Here is a 21,961-nt window from a genome sequence, read left to right as displayed (position 1 = left end):
GCTACTCAGGAGGCAAAGATCAGGATGATTGCAGTTCAAAGCCAGCCTGGGGAAATAATTTGTGAGACCCTATCTCGAAAAAATCCATCACAAAACAGAACTGCTGGAGTGAAGGTGAAGGCCTTGAGTTCAAACCCTGGTATTACAAAAAATAAATAAATAAAATAAAGACCAATTTATAAGTTGTGAGGTGGGAAAAATCAGGGTAGTCCTTAGGGAGGGTCAAGGGTGGCTGATAGTTTTAATGACCACAGCCTTATCATGTAATGTGGGGTGTCCTGTACAGGTGCTAATGCTAATTTTTGGCCTTTAATTATATGCATGAGCTGTGACCAGCATTCATGAGGTCCTAGGTAAGAGGACTTGGCCTGGGAGGTCACACTGGGACAGGCCACTTTTTCAACAAGCGGGACAGACCCTTCTGGACACTAACCTGCAATGTTATTCATGACCACCAGGATATTTGCATTTTAGAGGGGATTATGCTCTAGGGATGGTTCAGGGTTAGCTTTGTTTGCCTAAGAGAAGTCCCTGGTAAGTGATTTTTCCTGCCTGCTGACCTGCCCCAGAGAGGTCTCCAGTTCGAGGCTCTAGGGCACACAAAGGCGAACGACAGCCTCCCTCCTGGCCTCCTCACAAGACTGCAGAGGGAATGGGGCCATGGAGCAAGATCAGGGCCATCACCAAGGGCTTGGTGGGACCCTCAGGTAGGAGGAAGAGAGGGAGCCCATCACTTGCACATCCGTGAGCTACACCTGGTTTCCGGAGGCCACAAAGCTAAAAGGGTGGAGAACAGCCCTTGTTCCTCCAATGGCAACTTCCATGGATTTGCAAGCTGGTGGCGGGGCAGGAGAGGGCCATGCCTGTCCCATCCCAGGGTCTCTGTGTGTCCGCAGAGAGCTGGTTGTCTTGCATTCTGCTTGTTTTCTCTGAGGCTTTGGTCCTTGCTGCCCTCTCTTTCAGGGCAGCCCAATTCCCAGTGAACCAACACCTCTTAATTCTCTGCTCCAGCCAGGTACAGGGCAGCCATCATCCCTATCTGTCACCTCAAATCAGGGACTGAGCATCCACACTGGAGCCGACTCACCAAACAGATATGGCAGGTGTCCCCTGTGCTGGCATACCTTTGGCCAGTGTTCCACACCTCATGGTTAGGATTCAGACGGAGGGGGGATATTGGGAAGCACCCCACAGGAGCCTTGTACAGCTGTGCACACATTGTACCACAGTGCTTGGGTAGAACCATCGCACTGGCTCCTCTGTTGTTCAAATCCAACAGCAGCCCCAGGGCCTCTGGCACTGGCTGACTGACGCTCTCTGTATCTCAGGCCAAAAACAAGTGCCTGAGTTGGTTAGTCACCCACAATAGAGGGCCTCCTATCCGGCAGGTTCTGGCTTGGACACCACCCCCTGCTTCAGCCTTGGGGACAGGGGCCGTAAACCTTAACTGACAGGGCCTCTCAACTGTGCAGAAAGAATGGCTCGGGCCCCACTCCAGAGAACGGAGCTCCACTCTGCGGTCTCAGGTTGCCCACACCGGTCTCCCCTGGGCCTCCATCACAGACCTTGACTTTGCTGACTGTCTCAAGCCCTATTCAGATTCTGCAGATCTTGTCTGCCTCCACTGGTGTCCATAAGTCTCTCTGACTCCAAGATAACGGCTCCTGACATGGTCTTTACTGCTCCAGACTGCTGCCATCTGGGTCCCTAGAAGGCAAAGGATGAGAGGTCTTGACTGAGAGGTTCCATCTACCATTCTGTTGACATGATGAGCTGCAGCTCAGAGGCAAGGGAAACGACCACACTACAGAACACAGTGAGCAGACAGTACAGCCTCCATGACAGCTGTTGTATTGGGCTGGATGGTAAAGCTTAGGGAGGCTTCGCTTCTGCTCTGTTTCAAACTGGAAAATGGAAACTCAATGTAGCCTCAAGGTGTCCCTTGAGAGTTTATAATGACAAACTAAATCTTGCCAGATTTGATCAAAAGTCACCAAAAAAGATCATTCTTAAAGTATCAGAATAGAAAAAAGCTCATGACACCTTTAAATGGACTGAGCCAAGCATGGTGGGGTTCCCACCTGTAGTCCCAGCTACTCAGGAGACTGAGGCAAGACGATCACTTGAGGACAGCCTGGGCGACATAGTAAGACCCTGGCTTTTCAAAAAGAAAAGAAAAAACAAAACAACCGGGGCTGGTGTAGAGCACTTGCCTAGCAAGCCGGATGCCCTGTGCGTGGTCCTCAGCACTGCAAACAAATAAACAAACAAAAGATCAAGTTTCTAGCCTTCTAGGGGAGATGTCACAATATTTATTGGAAAGAGCAGAACATAAATTAGTATGTACACAACTGGTAACAGTAGACAAAGTTTATGATCAAATGAAAACATAGCATGTTCTGTGATTCAATAAGAACAACAACAAAAAACAGTTTAATGGTGAATAATTTATTTGAACAGACCACTTCAAAAAAGAAGATACAAAAGGCCAGAAAAACAGGTGAAAAAGCTCTGGCCAACATTAGTCATCAGACAAAAGCAAATTAAACTGACAATGAGTTACCATGGCTCCCAGCAGAATGGTGACAATTTCAAAGACCAACAACAAAAAAGAAGTGAGCATGGGAGCAACCGGAACCCCACACGCTGCTGGTGGGCGTACAGAATCATAACCCTCATAAAGGTTCTGGTAATTTCTGTTAATTTTAGAATTGTGTACTTACCCTCTGACCAAGCAATTCCAAGCTGAGATAATCACCTAACAAAAATGAAATCTGCTCACAAAAAGATTTGCAGAAGAATATTTATAGCAGTTTTGTTTGTAGTAACCCTCACCTCAAACCAACTGAAATGTCCAAAATCAACTGAATGAAAAAACAAATTGTGGTACACCTGTACAATGGGATACTTACTACCCAACAGAAAAAGTAAATGGATTACCCCAAAAAACACCGCAAGAACACAAAAGGGTCTCAAAGAACATTGTGCCAAGCAAAATCAAGCCAGAAGCCAGAAGGAGTGGTGTCATACGACTCCATATGGCATATCCCTTGTGGTGCAAGGGATGTAACCCAGGGCCTCGGGCATGCTCAGTGTGGCTCCTCCAGCCAGCTGCACCCCAGCCCCTCGCAGGGCACTTAAGAGCAAGCAAGATGGATCCATAGTGACAGGACAGAAGCCAGTGTGGAAGGGGACTGGCTGGAACCAGGCATGATGGATAGACCTGAGGTAGTAGAATTACTCCACATCTGGATTGGGGAATGGATTGCACATTTGTTTAATTTGTCAGAATTCATCAGACACTTCAGATCTGTGCATTTCACTGTTTAAACTAAAAACGATGCAGACCCATCAATAAATATTGAATTGGAGCTAACGATATGTGTGCTGCAGCCTTTAGTGAGGAATGCACTGATTTCTGGGATTTCTCTAGAAATGCATAAAAAGTTAGGCGGCTTAATGTGTATGGGAGAGAGGAAATGTGTGCATGGAAATCCCATGATGAAATAAAGGCTTGAAAATCGCATGCAAAACAAAGATTTCGGAGAATTAAGACTGTGGCCAATTTTTAAGAAGCACCTGTGTTAGACTTTTCACTGCTGTGACAAGTACCAGAGAGAAACGGATTGAAGAAGGAAGGTTCTCTTGGCTCCCGATTGAAGACGTTTTGGTTTGAGGTTTGGCTGGCTCCATTGCTTTGGATCTAAGCAGGACAAAGCATCATGGTGGGGAGCTCTGGGTGGGGGGCAGAAGTGCTCATCAAGGCAGCCGGGAGGGAGAAGGAGAGAGAGGGTGGGGAGTAGAAAGAGAAAGGGAGGTAGAGAGAGAGAGGGAGGCAGGGAGGAAGAGATGGAGCGAGGGCGGAGATGGAGAGAGGGAGGAAGGAAGAGAGGGGGAGGGAGTAGACAGAGGGAGAGGAAAGGAGAGAAGAGAAGAGGGATGGGGAGGGGAAGGCAGGAGCAGAGGAGAGGAGAGGAGAGGAGAGCAGAGGAGGAGGAGAAGGAAGAGAAAGGAGCCAGGTATACTCTTCAAAGGTACTTCCCAGAGATCTCCTTCTTCCAGCCAGGCCCCACCTCCCAAGAAAGACATCAAATCATGATTCTGTAATTCACAATTAGCTCTAATCTACTGGTGAGGTCAGAGACCCCCCCCAGACCAGGGTCTGATCACCTCTCAATGATTGGATCCACCAGCCCTGGACCAAGACTTGAACACATGAGTTTCAGTGACACTTTGTATCCAAACCATGATGTCACATAAACTGTTAACTTTGTATTTTTTATATTCAACTAAAATACTTGAACGTAATTCTTTTATTTTACGGCACTGGGGTTTGAACTCAGAGCCTACACCTTGGGTCACGCCTCCAGCCCTTTTTTGCGACGGTGTTTTTGACATAGGGTCTCGAGAACTGTTTGCCTACAGCTAGTTTTGAACCGTGATCATCCTGATCTCTGCTTCCTGAGTAGCTAGGATTACAGGCGTGAGCCACCAGTGCCCGGCTCTAAACTCTCTTTTAAGTCCTAAAACTTCTCCCTCCTTCCCTTCCTTTCTTCTCTTCTTTTGTCCTTCTTTCTTCTTCCTTTTTGACAGACAGACTCCTTGGAGTTTTCATACTGATGATCAGAGGTGAGTGTGGTAGTGTGCATCTTTAATCCAGGTATTTGGGAGGCTGAGGTAGGAGGATCCCTTCAGCCCAAGAACTCAGGGTCAGCCTGAGCAACTTGGCAAGACCTCGTCTCAATAAAATAAATAAAATATGATAAAAAATTGGGCTGGGGGTGTAGCTCAGTGGTAGAGCACTTGTCTAGCATGTGCAAGGTCCTGGGTTCGATCCCCAACACTGCAAAAAAACAAACAAAACAATGAATCCTGTGTGCAGTCACATCGTCTGCACCTAGAGACAGTTCATGCCTTCCTTCCAATCGATGTCTTGGATTCCCTTTTCCTGCCTAAATACTCTGGCTGTGATTTTCTGTAGCATAAGAATGGTGAACTTGACCTTCCCTGCAGTGATCCTAAATTTGGGGGAAAAGCAGTTCGCCGTTCTCCAGAAAGCCCTATGCTGTTAGCTGCAGGTGGTTTTGGGTAACAAACTTTGAGGAAGTTTGCCTCCGTTTCTATTTTTCTAAGAGTCTTCACCAGGGATGGGTGCCGAGTCCTGTCAAACGCTTTTGCTGTGACATTCCTCATCGTCCCACTCTTCTTCTTTAGCCTGTTCATATGGATGACATTCTTAATTTCCAAGTGTGTAACCAGCTTTGTGTCCTAAGGCTCTCTTTGTTGTGATATTGGTGGCACCGGGGTTTGAACTCAGGGCTTCACACTTGTTAGGCAGGTGCTCTACCACTTGAGCCACTCCACCAGCCCTTTTGGCACTGGTTATTTTTGAGATAGGGTCTTGCAAACTCTTTGCCCAGGGCTGGCTTTGAACCTCAGACTTCCTGATCTTCGTGTCCTGAGTAACTAGGAGCACACGTGATTGTCTTTGCATTAGAAAGACCAAGTTAAATGGTGTAGATATTTAAGATACATCATAATTTCTGTGACCCGTGGGATATTTCTTCACTTTATAACTTATCAGGAGCTGTAAAACATGGCATGGTGGAGGTCTCTCTCTCTTTTCTTTTCTTCGGCTACACTGGGGTTTGAATTCGGGGGTTCGCACATCTAGGCAGGTGCTCTTCCACCTGAGTCACGCTCCCGCCACATTAATGGGATGTGGTTGCAGAGTCCCCAGTCCTGTGAGTTGTGTAAACTCTGATCTCTGAGGACTGGACTCGTGTCAGATGACGTGCAAGGCCTTCAGAGAGAGACTGTGCTGGAGCAGGCCCCCCAGGACTTGTCATTCCAAGGTTGCCAGCTGTCTCCCGGCCCCAGCTGATCTACCAACTAAGGTAAAGTGTTTCCCAAAACCGGAACATTTCACAACGGCCTTCATGCGAGTCACAGCAGGGGGCTGTCGCAAATTAGAGCCAGACATTTTATAATCTTTCCTGGAAACCGAGATTGAGCTTTCTTTTAAATTCACTTGAAGTCCGGCACCCGTGGGTCACACCTGTAATCCCAGCTACTCAGGAGGCAGAGATCAGGAGGACCTCTGTTCAAAGCCAGCCCAGGGAAATAGTTCATGAGACCCTATCTCAAAAAACACATCACATAAAAGGGTCGGCAGAGTGGTTCAAGGTGTAGACCCTGACTTCAAACCCCAGTACCACCAAAAAACAAAAAACAAAAAAAAGCCACCATGGACTCTGGAGGAAGTGGTAACATCCAAGCCCCAGCTACGAGCCGTGTGTTTACCGCCAGTTCCGTGACCTCTTGGTGCCTCCGTTTCGACACCACTGTCTCACGTTGGTAGTTGAGGATTAAATGAGCCTCAAGCAGTAGAGCCCCTGCTTAGCAAGCACGAGGCCCTAAGTTCAAACCCCAGTGCCACCAAACAAATAAAAACAGGACTGAAGACAGAAGCGTGTGCCAGTGGGCCCTCTACATCTGGTGCCGTCATTCTTTTTTTTTTGTTTTTTTTTTTTCAGGTTTTTAAAATAACCTTTACTAAGTTAACATGTGCATTACAGGAAACAAACACATGAAGCAAAGAACAAAATCATCCATAGCCACAAGCAGTACAGTTGGACTGTCCTAAATCCTGTGTACACATAACGATCCATTTTAGGTAACTGAGATCGTATGGTCTGTGTCATGCTTTTCCACACACTGTGAAAGTGGTGCCGTCATTCTTAGAGGGAGGGTGGTCTCCGGAGCCCAAGAGCGTGGACCCAAGGTCAAACCTATTTTCCTTACCTGTGGGACGGAGATAACGGCACACCTGCCCTCGGAGGGTGGTTGTGAGATTAGATGGATGATAGATGATAGAGATAGATAGATAGATAGATGATAGAAAGATGGATGATAACTAGATGATAGGTAGGTGATAGGTAGATGATATCCATCTATAAATACCCATCTGTCACTTAGGACAATGTCTTGCACTGGCTAAATATCATTGCATCCTTTCAAACCCAAAATGCCGTGGGGAGTGTGGCACACAGCACTGCTTAATATCCTAGGATAAAGCATTGCAATCAAATTAAGAAATGCCTTGGGCTAGAGATCACCCTCATCCGAACACGTCACAAAGAGGACAGAAGCACACACCTCAGGACTGACGGGATGCGGGAGACAGGTGTTAGCGAGTCCACTCTTATTTGCGCGTGAAAAACGCATGGTGGCCGTTGTTCTATCCCGGTGCAGAGAGCACCAAGAGGAACTTGACGGTCCTTCCTGTTAGATCCCAGGCTGCACCGTGAGAAACGATGGCGCTGGGTAACCTGGACTACATCGTTTTGCAAGTCTTCCCGGCTGTCTGGAGAATCAGTCCCCAGAATCGGCGTGGCCGGTCAAAGAGCGTATGCTTTTGAAACTTTGCAGCTATGTGGAGCGCAAGTTTAAGCTGCCAGGTTTCCGAGCAGGGAAGTCTTCATCGCTGGGGGGCCGGGGCATGGCTCGCCCTGCCTGGGTGAGGCTCTGGGCTTAACCCCCAGTATGGCAATTAGTAAATAAATACAAATTTAAAATAAATAAATGAAAGGGCTCTATGAGCACACCTGTAATCCCAGCTCTTGGGAAGCTGACGCAAGAAGATCACGAAATCCATGCCAGACAGGGATATAGAGAGAGACCCTGTCTCAAAAAGAAACAAAGAGAGGGTGGGGGCACTATGGATTCTGTGACTGAAAAATAAAAAGGCAGAAAACCAGAATCAACTAATATTTAAAGATAAATAACTGTGACCCGTTCTACTCACGCTGCTGTATTATTTGGAAAACTATTCAGATTTATCCCCACAAAAACCACTGATCAAAAGGCAAATATCATTTTTCTTTTTTGTTTTTTTGAGACAGGGTCTCACTCTGTAGCCTAGGTTGGCCTCGAACTCACGATCCTCCCACCTCAGGCTGTTTGTTTAATGTTCAAAAGCTTTTTATTTAGACATAAAATTCACGAGGACTTGTACACCTGTCACCGAGATTCTCCCACTGGTAACGTCACAACCAGGAAACCAACATGGGTACGGGGCAGGTGACTTTCTTCACATCTCAGCAGTCCTACGTGTACGTGTGCGCGTGTTTGCACGCTCAGGCGGGCTTGCTGTGCGCGTAGGCTGGTGTGACAACCACCACAGTCAAGGTGCCCCTTCCTTCTGTCCCTTCACGGCCAGACCACCTCTTGCTCTACCCCCAGCCCTTGCTGTTGTCATTTCGAGAGTGTTCTGTTCACGGAACATATGGCACACACAGTTTTGAGATGGGCTCTTTTTCACCCGGCATAATTTTCTCTATGCAAGTTGCTGTACGCGTCAGTACTTTTTCTTTTCATGACTTAGTAGCATTTCGTGGTCGAGATGTAACGGTTTGTTGACTGCTCACACATTAGAGTACATTGAAGTTGCTTCCAGTTGGAGGGTAAAAACAAACATTCTTTCGTTTATTATGCGGGCATAGGTGTCCCTCTGCTCCCACGATGACACCTTGCTGCTGCTCCTCAGGTGGTGGAAGGCGGGTGGGCAGAGGGCGCTCCCTCCAGCCCCAGCCCTCCCATCCGTCACTTCCCAAAGTCTCCTGACACCACGGCACTGGGAGCTGAGTTTCACCATGAGTGCTGCAGGGCCACCGCCGTTAAACCACAGCACCTACCAACTGGGATGTCTGTGAATGATCCCAAAGGAAGCACCTGGTTTGGGAGGTCTGGGTGTGGACCGGGCGGGCACAGCAATGACGATGGCAGCAACACAGAGCCCAGGTGCCTCATGTGGCCTCCATCTTGGACCCAGCCACGGCCTGCCCGGTGCCTGGCATCGGGGAGGTGTGACCTGCGACCTGCACTGCTGGATGCTGCCTCGCAGAAACCTGGTCTCCAGAAAGGAGGACCACGGAAGAACTAACGGTGCAGTCTAAATTCAACTGTGACATAAGAACTTTTGTAAATGTCACAATGTACCCACAGTACAGCAATGCTAAAAATAGCTAAAAAAATAAAATCGCACCTAAAAAAAAAGTGCAGTCTATCTCTGGAGGGTGTTGTTTGAAATCACAGAGGGGTTTTGTTTTGTTTTTTTTTTTTTTTTTTTTGGCAGTACTGGGGTTTGAACTCGGGGCCCTGCACTTGCTAGGCAGGTGCTCTACCACTTGAGCCACGCCCCCAGTCCTTTTATGCTTTCGTTATTTTTCAGGTTGGGTTTTGCATTTTTGTCCAGGGCTGGCCTCAGACCATGACCCTTCTATCTATGTCTCCTGGGTAGCTGGGATGCCAGGCAGGCATCACTATGCCCAGCTTATTGGTCAAGATGAGGTCTTGCTAACTTTTGTTCACAACTCAAACATTGATCCTCCAGATCACTACCTTCTGAGCAGCTGGGATTACAGGCATGAGCCACCACACCCAGCCCTCATAGGGAGTGTTTGAGGAATTCATTTCCTTCCAGGAAAACTGAGGGGAAAGAGGGTAAAATTTCATCTTCCAGTAAAGGGCTTCTAGGCTCCAAAGCTGTCAGCAGGAAGACCTGTTTCTGTACACCTGACCCTCCAAGGAAAAGTAACTGTACCGTCTACTCCAGACTCTGGGTAAACTTTGCCTGTGACTGTCCTCATTTCCCAAGCATTTTATTGTCATTTTTATACTATTTGAGCAACTCAGTCTACCTTCCTCCACCTTGACTCTTTTTCCTCCTGTTTTTCCACCGAGAGTTTTCCAGGGTAAGGGCCATTTGAAAATCTTTTTAGGCTGGCCATCAGTGGCTTACACCTGTAATCCCAGCTACTCAGGAGGCAGAGATCAGGAGGTTCAAGATTCAAAGCCAGCCTGGGGGAATAGTTCAGAAGACTCTATCCAAAACAAAACCAACAACAACAACAACAACAAAAAAAAACCCCAGTCCTACAAAAAGAAAGAAAGAAAATCGTTTTTAGGAGAAAGTTTCCTTATTCTGCCTCCTCCTTTCCTGTTCATCTTGTGTGTGTTGGGTTTTTTTCAAGATTGGGTCTCCTGAACTATCACCCAGGCTGGCTTTGAACCGAGATCCTCCTGATCTCTGTCTCCTGGGTAGCTAGGATGACAGGTGTGAACCTTGGGTGCTGGCTCTTTCTGTTCATCTTAATCTGGGTGTTTGTGTGTCTTGCAGACCCTGTTCTACCACCCTGTGATCACGTTCCCACTCACTCCTCTTTCCTGGTGTCTTTCAGGTCACCGGATTTCAGGATCCCATATGACTCCTGAACTGGCAAGTTCCCTGTTTGTCCAGAAGCCGAAGGAATCTGCAGTGGGTGGTTGGAATCCCTAAGCTACAAGCCACATGCCGGGCTTTAGGGGAAAAAGCGTCAGGATTTGTCACCTTCTTTGAGGTCCTACTGTGAACGTCTGCCCTACGCTCTTGCTGTTCGGCCCCCTCTCCCCTAGACTTGTCTTCCTTAAGTCAGTCAGCGCCTGGGCTCTCTCTTCGCAGAGGCTGGAATGTCTGCCCTCTCCAGCTGTTCATCTTGTGATCAAGAGGGAGGGAGCTGCTTCCCGGTCCTATGTCATCCCGAGATCCTTGCTGATGGAACTGTCAGGGACTCCTCGGGGTGTGGGAGTTCATGTCCATCGCCGTCTTTCCTGTCCTTCCTCCCCAGGCTCCACGGCTCTGCAGAGACATGTGTCACCTTCGGAGCTCACGCCCTTCCCTGTGTGGTTTCAACAGGACGTGGGCCTCCTCGGCCTTCAACAGGGACAGACGCCACTTCCCGGGCTCTGTCTTCCTGTGAGCGCAACTTCCTTCCGGGAAGAAGTGTCACTTCCTGGAGTCCAGCATCACACTGGCTGCTGGGAGCCAATAATTTCCCTGTTCGCTTTTGTCCTTGTCACCGGCAGGTTATTTGGACGTAGTCTCATGAATTTAATCCAGCATCACCGATCTCTCTGGTGGCCTCCGGATGGGGCCGCGAGAACTCGTCATTAAAACTCAACATTTGTCACACAGAGTGACAACTCAGTCCTGTTGAGGGCAGTCAGCCTTCTGTCCTCTTCTTCAGTCATCTCCTCTCTCTCCCTCTCTCTCTCTCTCTCTCTCTGTTCTATACTCTATTAAGGAAAATCATAAAAACTAGACTATTCACCACCCAGCTTAGGAAACGAAGCCTGACAATACAACCAGAGCCCCTGACAGTCCAATCACAGTGGACATCACTAGTCTTCAGTTTCATGCATTTCTCTTATTTGATTTTAAGTGTGTGCTATAGACAATCATAAGCTACTTCAAAGAATAAATAACACCCAGGAACCAGAACCCAGAACCACACTTGGAACGTCATCAGTAACTGATCCGTGTGGACTTCCCTTCCTACTCCTTTTGTTGGAAAAAAACTCTGGGTTAATGAATAAGACTTGGGAGTCAGCCAGCAAGGCAGTTTTACTTCTGCGGAAGGGTGTGCTTAATAGAAGGGTCTAACAAGCAAGCACGTTGAGTGGGAAAGCCACTCGGGCTTTATCCCTGACGCAACACTGCCCCCATCCCCTTTGGTAGGAGTCAGGGTTCGCTCCTCTTTTGACACTAGAGGAGGTATAGGGCAAGATTAACATTTAACATTCCAGGAAGCCCTGACTTAAGCAAGCATCAAGGGTGCCGCTTTCAGGTCCATTTATCTGGATCGATTATATGATTGTATTTCTTTGAAGGAAAAGACAAGTTATCCCCCACACTTTTCCCCTACCTCCCTTCCACGGTCCTAAATTTTGTGAGGGTTTCCTTTGCCCTTCTGTGTTGTTCTTAGGGCTGGGATATAGCTCAGTGGTAGGAAGTGCTTGTTTGTTTAACCTGTGTGAGGCCCTGGGTTTGATCCTCAGCACCACACACACACAAAATAGTTCTTATCATGTATACATATGCTACATAGTACACTGTTTAACAATAATTTTTTGCACTGTATAAGAATTCTATTTCATAGGTGTGTAAATACCCTGGAGTCTTGGTTTTCCTCCCCTGCCATTGTGATTCTGGCCTTCTTCCAAGAAGTTGCACGTCATCTTGTTTCTTTTCACTGCTGTATACTATTCTGTACTTATTTATCCCTGCTCTGGTGTTGGACATTTAAGCTGCTTTCATGGCTTTTTTTTTTTTTTTCAGTATTAGAAATAATTAGAAATATTGCTTCAACAAGCACTGCCTTACCTGCTTCTGGTGCCTGTGTGCACGAGTTTTGTTAGTGGGACCCTGGGAGATGGATCTAGAACCGTTCTGTGTCAGAACCGTGAGCAGTATAAGAGCCAGGCTCACGGAAGTGGCCTAGGACCCGAGCCAGGTTTTGTTTCTCTGAACCGCTTCCCAGGTGATTCTGACTCACACCAAAGTAAAGGGCTGCATGGGGAGTGTGGAGATGCTGACCTTGGCATGAAGGTGAGTCATTATCAGCAGCTGGACCACTCTGCGCTCACCAGCGGCGGGTCAGGGTTCCCACTCAGCTGTCTGCTTCTCAACGGCTTGACTGGCCATGCAAAGTGACGTCTCACCGAGTCTGAATTCATACTTCCCGGTCACTGATGACATTCACCCTCCTTCCACACATTTAACAACCATTTCTCCTCTGTACTGGGTTCGGTACTTATGCATCTCACGTTTTAGTGAGGTGTCTTTATTGGTTTGTACTATCTTTTTGTACTGACTAATTAATTCTTTTATTATTGGTGGTGGTGGTACTGGGGTTTGAATTCAGGTCCTCACGTTTGCTAGGCAGGCACTCTACGACTTGAGCCACTCCACCAGCCCTTTTTTGTGATGGGTTTTTTTGAGATAGGGTCTCTTGAACTATTTGCCCAAGGCTCGCTTTGAACCTTGATCCTCCTGATCTCTGCCTCCTGAGTAGCTAGGATTCAGGCGCCAGCCACCAGCACCTAGCTGATTAATTAATTCTTTCATTTGCTTACTGTTGTTTTTAATTTAATTTTATTGTTGTACTGGGGCTACACTGTGACATTCACAAAGCTGTTGTATTTTTTTTAAACACATCAAATTTATGACAGGTGTATTTTAAAACTCAGAAACAAACAAGCCACACTGGGTACATGTCAGAAATGAAACACAATGTCACCGTGAGGATTGATCAGCATTGTGGAAACTCACTCTGTGTGGGGAATATCCAAAGATCAGGCAGTGAAATAAATAAAAAGGGGGGATGTGAGATGGACAGAGTGGCTGCAGATATCAAATAATGCTAAGTGCTCTGCATCCACCTGGAAAGAAAAGGACCACCCCGAAACTCTGATGACAATTCCAAGTTGTGGCTTAATTAATAAAATTAAAAAACACAAAGCTCATTGAAACCTCAAATAGAAAATGTTTTGTAATCCAAAATGTTAAAATCCAGCTAACTGCTGAAGCTATTGAGAGTATTTTTTTGGGGGGGTCAGGCTTATGGTAAATAAAACAAAGATGGTTGCCCTTGCAAAATTTGCACCCTAACCGAGGAAGACAAACAGCAAACACTATAAGTCAGTCATATAATAACTTAGACCGGGAGACCACTGGGGACAGGCTGCGCCACTGTGGGTGTGGTACTGGACTATTGAACAATTAACACTAAGGATTTTTTGCAAGTCATTAGCAGTAAGATCCTGGAATTTTAGTTCAATCACACTTTTTACTATGCATTTATTCACATGTGCATATATTGTTTGGGCCATTTCTCCTCCCCTGCACCCCTCTCCCACCCTCTCCCCCCTTCTCCCCTCAGTTCCAGGCAGGTCCTGTTCTGCCTTTATCACTAGTTCTCTTGAAGAAGAGAGACAAGCATAATAAGGAAAACAAAGTGTTTTTGCTTGTTGAGTTAAGGACAGCTATACAGAAATATTCCTAGCACTGCTTTCGTGTACACGTGTTACGACCCATGTTGATTCATGTCTAACTGATCTTTACCCTGGTTACTGATCCCCTTCTCATGATAACCTCTGCTGCTTTAAGGTTTCTGTATTAATTCCTCTGGAGTGGGGACATCGAACGCTTTCATGTTTTGGGTTTTCTACCTATTTCTATATCTCCCTTATGTGCTCTCCCCTCCTCATGTGGTCACAGTCCGCCCCACTGTTGAAAGAGAAACTTTACACAGTTCAATTTAACTGAGTTTAGTTAAGCAAAGGATGGTCTGTGAAATAGGGGAGCCCCCAGGACCAGGCCAGGTTTATAAAGAACGCAGGAGCCACACAGCTGGGTGACATCCATGTACAGAAAAGGGGAAGTGACGTCCACATAAGGGAAGTGAGGTGCCCAGACAGCTCAGCTGGTTGAAGCTGGGCAAATGTTGGCCTCATTTGAAGCTGGATTGAATAGCTGGCCGCCTGTGATTGGCTGAGCTTGGCTGCTGTGATTGGCTGAGCGGAACTTGGCCACCTGCGATTGGCTGAGGCTCGACTGGTTGTTACAGAGGCAGATTCCTACATTGGGTTCTCTTCTGTTTGTATCCTCAGTTAGGCTGCGGTGTCACAGGAGGACCCGGGTATTCGGTTAGGGAGGTTCCTCAGTTGACTCAGTGACTCAACATCGCTAACTGCCCTGTTGTTTTTGACAGTACCCTAGGGCAAAGATTGCTCTGCCATCTGGTCCAATTAAATTGAGCCCCTCTGCAGTGGCAGGTGTTCCTGGCTCTGAGGCTGATTCTTCTTGGCCATCTCTTGCCTCGAGTTTCTGTAGCTGGAAGCTGGGCATGGTGGAACATGCCTGTAATCCCAGTACTGAGGAGGCTGAGGCAGGAGGTTGTGAGTTTGAGGCCAGCCTGGGCTGCATAATGAAACCCTATCCCAACACGCCTACAACTAACTAACTAACTAACTAGCTAACTTAACTAATTTCCTGGTCTACAGTTTATCCCTCCCTTTCCCTTCCTTCCTTCCTTCTCTCTCTTTTTTTCTCTCCCTCTGTCTTTCCTTTTTTGTATTCTCCCTCTCTTAATTTCTTACCACCCAAAGCTGCACCGTATTCCATAATACCCTTAGGCACGAATTTCCCCAAACTCCATTCCAAAGGAAGCCATTCCTGTTAGGGAGGCTGTGGGCAGGTATGGGTCCTCACAGTGTCTCCCCTGGCCACCCCTGGGAAGAGCTGTGATCCCACTTTGCTGGAGCCCTGTGGACACAAGAGTGACTGTACGATGTCCATCCATTGCCACGTCATTTGTGAAACGACTCTGCTTTTTACCATTTACTGGATACTCTGGCACCTGCGTCACTGCATTTCTAGATTATCCATCAGGTTCCCTTGATCCAGTGTCTGTCACATGTCCAGCTGTTCTGTTTACTGTAATGGTATCATAGGTCGTGAAATGCAGTAATACAACTCCTTGCGTTTTGTCCTTTTCCAGCATTACTTTGGTTATTGCAAGTCCTCTGTCTGTCTACGTGCAAAATAAATCTTGTCAATTTCTTCAAAAGAGACTGCTGGAATTTTGATCCAGGCTTAATTGAATCTACAAATGAAAACAAGGTCCGAGGTACACTGTGCACATACATGGGGTTATCACAATGGAATCCCCTCGTATTTTCAATGTATGATAAAGAATAAATAATTTAAAAAGTAAATATAAGAGAAACACTCCAAAAATAATCAAGGTGGGGGGAAATTGGCCTCTTGAAACTACGGACTTGCTAACCCATGAACATGGCATATTTCATCAATTTCATAGGCCATTTGGCTTCTCTAACAGTTTTTTGTAGTTCTTGCACTGCCTTTTAAAAAATTTGTCTCAAACCCCAGTATCACCAAAAAATAAAAATTGTATCTTTAATGCTGTTATAAATAGGACTGAACACTAACTTCTCTTTCTAAGCATTTGTTGGCATTCTATAAAAATAGAACTGACAGGTACATTCGCCTTGTATTCCAAATCTTGTTAAAGTTAGTTATTCTGCTAGCTTTTCAATACATTCACTTGTTTTGTTTTTTTTTATGTGTACTGGTATAATGCCTGCAAATAAAGACAACTGCACCTCTTCTTCAATCTGTGTGTCTTTCATTTCTTTTCTGTGATTTATTGCCAGGCCAGGACCACCTGCACAATTCTAGATAGAACTTGTGAGAATGGATATCTTGCCTCGTTCCCAATCTTCAGGAGAAAGAGCTACCTTTACCATTCAGTATGACAATGCCCTTTGTCAGAGTGACAAAACTCCTTTTATTTCATGTGTTGTTAATTAGGAGTGAGTGTTGAATTTTGCCACATATGTCTCCTACATCTATTGAGATGGTGATAGGGATTTTATCTTTTATTTTGTCACATTAACCTTGAACCCTGGGAACAAAGCCCACTTGGTCCTGATGTAGTATTCTTTCTCATATATCACCAGATTCAAATTGCTAAAATCTTAAGAACATTTTTTGCATCTATGTTCATTGGTGTGTAATTCTCTTTTCTTGTAATGTCTTTTTCTGATTTAGGTATCCGTGATACTAGTGTCATTAAGTGTGTTGCATTGAGAAGTGCCTCCTTCTTAATAAAATTTTTTAAAATTTAAAAATTTTTGTTTTCTAAAGTTTACCAGTGAAGCCAAAGATTCTGGAGTATTCTTTAGGGATTCAATGTTTGTTTGTTTATTGATTTATTGATTGATTGTGGCACTGGGGTTTGAACTCAGGGCTTCATGCTTGCAAAGCAGGTGCTCTACTCCTTGAGCCAAACATCCAGTCCATTTTTCTTTGGTTATTTGGGGTCTTGTGAGCCATTTGCCCCAACTGGTGTTGAACTCTGATCCTCCTGATCTCAGTCTCCTAAATAGATTCAATGTTTTAAACAGATACTGGAGTGTTCAGATTTTCTATTTCTTTTAGAGTAAGAATTGCACTGTGTCTTTCAAGGAATGTGCCCATTTCGTCTGAGGTTTAGGACATGTGGACACAAATTTATCATAATGCCTCATCCGTTTTACAGCTGCGATATCTGTGGAATGTCCTCCTTTGATATGCATGGTTAATTCAAGTCTTATTTTCTTGATTACTTTAGCTAGTTATATCCTTTTTATTAATTATTTCAAACTTCTGTTTTTGCACTAGTTTAGCTGATTCTATTTCATGGATTTTACCCTTTATGATTTCCTTCCTTCTTACTTTGGATATATTTTGCTCATTTTTTTGTGGCTTTCTTGAGTAGAGGCTTAGAACATTGATTTTAGATACTTCTTCTTACCTAAGGTAAGTCTTAAAAGCATATAAATTTCCTTTTAAGCTCTGTTTTAGATATGTTTCAAAAGCTTTTTTATATTGTGCTTTCATTTTCATTCAGTAATAAAGGTTTTCTATTTTCATTACAATTGCTTCTTTAAGTCTTGAATTAAGTGGAAGTACACAGTTGGATTTCTCAATATTTAGAGATTATCCAGATATTCTTCTTTCTAATGTCTTTGCCAGAGTCAAAGAATAATTTTAATGCTCTTAAATTTACTGAGATTGTTCATAGCTTAATGTATGTGTGCATTTGTGAATGTCCCATGTGCAGCTGAAAAGGACATGTATCTTCTTTTGGGGCATAACATTTCATAACTATGTATTAAACTAGCATTGTTCAAGTTTTCATATACTTTCTAGTTTTCTATCTAATTGTTCTATCAGTTAATGAGAGGACCCTGGAAATGTATTATTATAATTACAGATTTGTCTTTGAGTTTATTGGTTTTTTTTTTTTCATGTTATCTGAAGCTCTGTTACTCAACACATATGTGCTTAGTTATATCTTCCTTACGAAATGGTCCTTTTCTTATCATTTATTTATTTATTTTTTTGGCAGCACTGGAGTTTGAACTCAGAGCCTCATGCTTGCTCTATCTCAGGTCACTCCGCCAGCTGGAAGTTTGTGGTTTATCCTTGCTTTTAATCATTTTCTTGAAGTCTACTTTGCGCAACAGCAATACATCCATCTCAACTTTTCTGTTCTTTAATGATTAGTGTTTTCTTGATCTTTTTACTTTTAACCTACCAATGCATTTATATTAAAATTCATTGTTGTGGACTTTTTAATACAGTTGACTTGTCTGACTTTTTCTTTGACATCTCTGACTTTTAATTGGTGCATCCAGACCATTTATATTTAGTGTAATGATGACTAAGATTGTATTTATGGATGCCTTTTTGAAGTTTGTCTCATCTGTTCTTTAAGTATCATCTCATATATTTATTATATAAACATATGTTTTATATATTTATATTTTTGTACTATTGGGGATCAGACCCAGGGCCTCGGGCATGCCAGCCAAGCTGACCCAATGCTCTAACCCTGAGCTGCACCTCTAGCCCCAACATTCACTAAATATTTTAATGTTTTTTCTTTATCTCCAATTTTGGCTACATCCAGTTTTAGTTTCTAATGGCTACTCTAGAGTTCACCTATACATTTTTAAATCATCACAGTCTAGCTCCAAATAATAGTACAAAACTTCATCCATGAGAACCACGCAGGTTTTGAGCTGCTATCCTATTTGTATATTTGTAATCACAAGCTAGTCTATTGTGATTTCATGAATACTGACTGGAGGCCTAGGACTTGGGTGTCCATGGTCAAAGACAAAGGACAGCATAACTGACACAACAGTCAGTGAGTGATGAACCTGAGGCTTAGGAAACCCCATCATTTATGACAGTTTGCAAGCGAACCTGCCTGCCCTGGGGAAACCAATACAAATGGCTTCACCTTTTTCCCAGAATATTATTCTTCCTAGGGTTTTTGCATTTTTCAACTGACTGCTCTAACTTGGGCATTGTGTGAGCGCAAACACACACTTATTGGGCAAAACTGAGGTGTGACGTCTCTGGTGAGCAAAGGCCACATATCTCAGTGCCCTGTGAAGGATTTAGAGTATGACCGATAGACTCCAGCCACACTGCTGGCATCCGTGCTGGGCCTGAGTCTGTCTCACTTCTCTGTTCTGTTATTCCATGGTCACATGGAAAATGCTCTTTTGGGCTGGCTTCCCTAAAGTTGGTTGGATATAATCAAATATATTCTGAATTTTGACAACTTTTTATCACTTAGAATTTTCTTTTAACTTTGTGCATATGGAAAGACTCTTAGGCTGGTTTAGATTTGCTTTTCTCATATGTCTCTTTTGCACATCCCCGACAAAGAAAAATATTAGCAAAACAAATTGGTTATGTATGGCTCTTCTGTGTCACCATGACACCACGGCCCAGCATCGATGACTTAATTATGCCCGTTTCTTGGCCTTGGTCTCCCAAGTGCCCAAGTGCTGGGATTACAGACATGTGTCACCATGCCTGGCAAATATCTTCTCTCTTTCTCTCTGACTCTCTTTCCCGCCCCCTCTCTCTCTCTCTTTTCTCTCTGTCTCTCTCCTGTCAGTGCTGGGAATCAAATCTGAGGTCTGGTGCATACACTATCACTGAGCTACATCTCCAGCCCTTAGTTCTTTTATTATTTTTTAAAAAGCATTTCTTAAAAGGATCATTTGCTGCTGTCTTTGGATGGTTTGGTGGTTTGGAAATTCTTCTAACCACAGACACCACTTTGCAGATGCAGGAAGTCCCCCAGGACAGCTGCCTAGCTGATAAGTTCATGAGGTGTATCCTAGTATCAGGGGTGTCAAGGTGACGAAAAGGACTGGGGTTTGCATCAATGGCAGAGCACCTGCCTAGCAAGTGTGAGGCCCTGAGTTCAATCCCAAGTGCCACCAAAATAAGAGAAAAAAAGTGGGAAAAATCAGGGCTTTTGAACTGTAGAAGACAGCATGGACTGTCACCTGCTGACTGTGTTGTCATTGTTCTTGGTGTCAGAAGTCATATTATGTTTTTTAGTTTTTAGGTTTGGAAGCTAAAGCTCAGAAAGGTAAAATGATTTGTTCAAGCAGTGGAGGAAGGGCTCATACCCATTTGCATCCTCTGTCAGCCTCCCTTCCCAGGCCACCATGCTCCTCCCTGTTCCCTGGAGTTAGCAGACTTTGGGCGCTGCTCCCCAGCCACCCCAGCATGGGTGGTTGTGTGTGACTATATCAGGATAGCACGAACAAAACAACATTTCTCTGACATATCCTCTCCCGCGGAACACAGGTGCCCGAGTCTCTGAACTGCTGGGGTCTCACTTGTGCTTCCCGGGAATTCCACCTGACCCTCACTCAGGAGGTTTCTCTTCCCCCACTGTCCCTCTGTGGGGCTCGGCCACAGGCCTGCAGTTCCACAAGGGGTGGGGTTGATTCCAGCCTGGGTTTCATACTCTGCATATGCTCCATGTGTGAGTGTGAAGGGCACTCCTTCCATCCCTGTCCCCAGGGCTGGGTCTTTGTGCCAGGCTTATAGGGTAGGAGAGGCACCGTGACCTCAGTGGAAAATGGTTCTTTTCCCTTAATTCTGTCTCTGTCCTCTCCCCTCCCCCACCTCCACTCTCCAGCTAAGCTCAGATTTTCAGGAATGAAAGCTATGGCAGTTTTCAAGGTCAAGGACTGGGTTTGGGGACCCCCCAGTACGTGGGCTCCATCTCCCTGCATTTGCTTTATGTTTCTGTAGTAGCAAGTTGCCACAATTGTAGGTTCATGAAGCCCATACACTTTGAGCTCAGTTGTGTAGGTGAGAGGCCAGGCCAGCTCAGTTGGGCTCCCCGCTTATGTTCTCAGAAGGCCAAAGCCAAGGTGTCAGCAGGACCAGTCTCTGAGCTGAGGCTCTTGGGGAGAATCTGTTGCCAAGCTCTCTTGACTTGGTGAAATTCAGCCTTTTCAGTTGCAGGTCAGTGGGTGGAGGAGTGAGAAGGGCTCTGTGCCCTCACTGGCTGCAACTCAAGATCCAGGCCTTATTCCTGGAGGCTGCCCTTGTTCTTCCTTTCAATTTCCATGTCACCACCCACCCAGCAACAATGAGTTCAGTCTCACTCACACACTGAGTCTCCACTTCCTCTTCCTTATCTCTGATTCCAGCCAGAGAAAGTTCTCTATTTTTAATGCCTCCTGTCACTAGACTGACCCGACCTGGAGGAGGCAGGACATCTCTATTCTAAGTCCAGAGCCCTAATGATGTCTGCAAAACCCTTCTCTGTGTGTACCAAAATAAATCCATAGGTTTCAGTCCTAAGTATACGGACATCCTTAGTAGCCATCATTTGACTTGTCCTGTCCCCACTAGTTTGGAATCTCCTAGCAGTCAGGGTGCTGGCTTACCCTGGCACTTAGACACCTAAAAGACAGTGCTAGGGGAAGTTGGTTGACACAGGGAATTAAAGGGAGGAGTTAAAATGCCTGAGATTCAGCTGGGCATCAGTGGCTCACACCCATAATCTTAGATACTTGGATGGATAAAACTGGGAGGCTCTCAGTTCAAGGCCAGTCTGGGCAAAAAGTTGGCAGGACCCCCATCTCAACAGAAAGAAGCTGGGCATGGTGGCACGTGCCTGTCATCTCCTTGACAGTGAAGCCAGATTGGGCAAAAAGCAAAACCCTATCTTCAAAATAACCAGAGCAAAAAGGGCTGGAAGTGTAACTGAAGCAGTAGAACGCCTGCCTAGCAAGCACTAACTCCTGAGTTCAAGCCCCACTACTGACAAAAATATACATATTTCTGAGAATTTTTTTTTTTCATTTTTCTTTTATTATTCATATGTGCATACAAGGCTTGGTTTATTTCTCCCCCCTGCCCCCACCCCCTCCTTTACCACACACTCCACCCCCTCCCACTCCCCCCCCTCAATACCCAGCAGAAACTATTTTGCCCTTATCTCTAATTTTGTTGTAGAGAGAGTATAAGCAATAATAGGAAGGAACAAGGGGTTTTGTGTGTGTGTGTGGTGCTGGGGATGAAACCTAGGGAGTTATAAATGCTAGGCAAGTGCTCTACCACCGAGCTACATCCCCAGCCCTGACAATTTGATTTTTAAAATATCCTTTATTCAGACACTGATAGGAGAGATAGCACCTCCCTATGGGAGAAAAAGGTCGTGAAGCATTTGGTGCTGGCAGG

This window comes from Castor canadensis, chromosome 19 (genome assembly GCF_047511655.1).
Source record: "Castor canadensis chromosome 19, mCasCan1.hap1v2, whole genome shotgun sequence".
NCBI classification, from domain to species: domain Eukaryota; kingdom Metazoa; phylum Chordata; class Mammalia; order Rodentia; family Castoridae; genus Castor; species Castor canadensis.
The sequence above is the reverse complement of the archived record's forward strand: the minus strand, read 5'-3'. Positions refer to the sequence as shown.